The 1,419-nt window shown below is 44.0% G+C and overlaps 1 non-coding gene across 1 annotated transcript; it reads left to right on the top strand.

Moving 5' to 3' along the window:
• The first annotated feature begins 1,107 nt into the window (after positions 1 to 1,107).
• LOC112768252 (small nucleolar RNA R71) lies at positions 1,108 to 1,214 on the top strand. The gene has a single exon (XR_003185688.1). It is a non-coding gene; the product is annotated as a small nucleolar RNA R71 (small nucleolar RNA).
• Positions 1,215 to 1,419: the final 205 nt, after the last annotated feature.

Here is a 1,419-nt window from a genome sequence, read left to right as displayed (position 1 = left end):
TGGAAATGGAATGGGAGTGGTGTTTTCTGCAGTGTCTGCGCCTTTTGGTGCTTCCTCCTGTGGTTGAGCTTCTTCTTTTTCAGCTATGTCCTGTATGTCCTCTTCCTTTTTAACATCTTCTATCTCTACTACCTCTTCAGCTGAGGCGTGTTCTGGTGAGCTTGGCTCCTCCTGATTCCTCTCCTGCAGTGTAGTTCCGGACCTTAGGGTGATGGCATTAATGTCTCCCTTTGGATTGGGTAATGGTTGAGAGGGGATTCTAGTGGAGCTCGAAGGTTGGTTACTGGAATTTTGCATTGATCCAATCTGTGAGACAAGAGCTTGCAAAGTAGAGGCCAGACCATTCAGACAGGCAATAATGTTATTCATAATGTTATTTTCCATGGTCTGTTGTTTTCGCTCAAAAGATTGTAGTAACTCTTCATTAGGAGATGAAGAAAGATGAGTAAATTGAGAGGTCTGCTGTTGGGTATTCTGTGGTCCTTGGGATTGCCTCAAGTGAGGTACTCTGTAAGGTTGATTCTGCTGCCTGTTGTTGTTATTATTCCACCTCTGATTTCCCTGATTATCTCTGCCTCCTCTGTTATTGTTGTCCCTCCAATTCTAGTTAGAATTATCCTGCCATCCATGGTTCTGATTTCCACCTTGATTGTACCCTTGGTTGGGGCGGTCATAGAAGTTATGGGTGGATGCCACCATGTTGTCTTCCTGATGGAGCTGCGGGCATTCATCAGTATAATGGCTATAATCAGCACAAATTCCACAGACTCTTTGTGGGACTAACTGTTGGCTTTGCTGTGCTAGAGAAGGTTGAGCTTGCTGAACTTGTTGTTGATTCAATTGCATCTACTTCAGCAAGTTGGTCATTTCACAGATACTCTGAGCTAGAACAACAGTCTCTCTGCTAGAGGATACTTTGCAACAGCCTTTGAACGGCCTTGTTTCTGCCTGTGGTTCCGAGTAGATTCAGCTAAGTCGCTGATCAATTGCCATGCCTCATAAGTGGTCTTGTACTTCTTCATAGACCCATTGCTAGCACTTTCCAATGTGGTCTTATCTTGGGGCCTCATGCCCTGTGTGATATAGCTGACTAACACTATCTTGTCAATCCTGTGGTGGGGGCATGCTTCCAGAAGATTATTGAAGCGCTCCCAGTATTCAAAGAGAGTCTCGTTGTCATCTTGAACAATCGTGGAAATGTCTTTCCTTAGTTTATCAGTAACTTCAGATGGAAAGAATTTTTCCAAAAATTCTTTTCTGAGTGTATCCCAGTTGGATACATTTGCTAGGGGTTGAGTGTAGTACCACTCTCTTGCTTTTCCCTCAAGAGAAAACGAGAAAGCTTTCAACAAAATTGAAGTTTCATCTGCACCATCACGCCTGACAGTAGAACAGGCTGCTTGGAAATCTCTCAGGTGC

This window comes from Arachis hypogaea, chromosome 17 (assembly GCF_003086295.3).
Source record: "Arachis hypogaea cultivar Tifrunner chromosome 17, arahy.Tifrunner.gnm2.J5K5, whole genome shotgun sequence".
In the NCBI taxonomy this organism is placed as follows: domain Eukaryota; kingdom Viridiplantae; phylum Streptophyta; class Magnoliopsida; order Fabales; family Fabaceae; genus Arachis; species Arachis hypogaea.
This window is presented reverse-complemented; position numbering and strand designations above follow the sequence as displayed.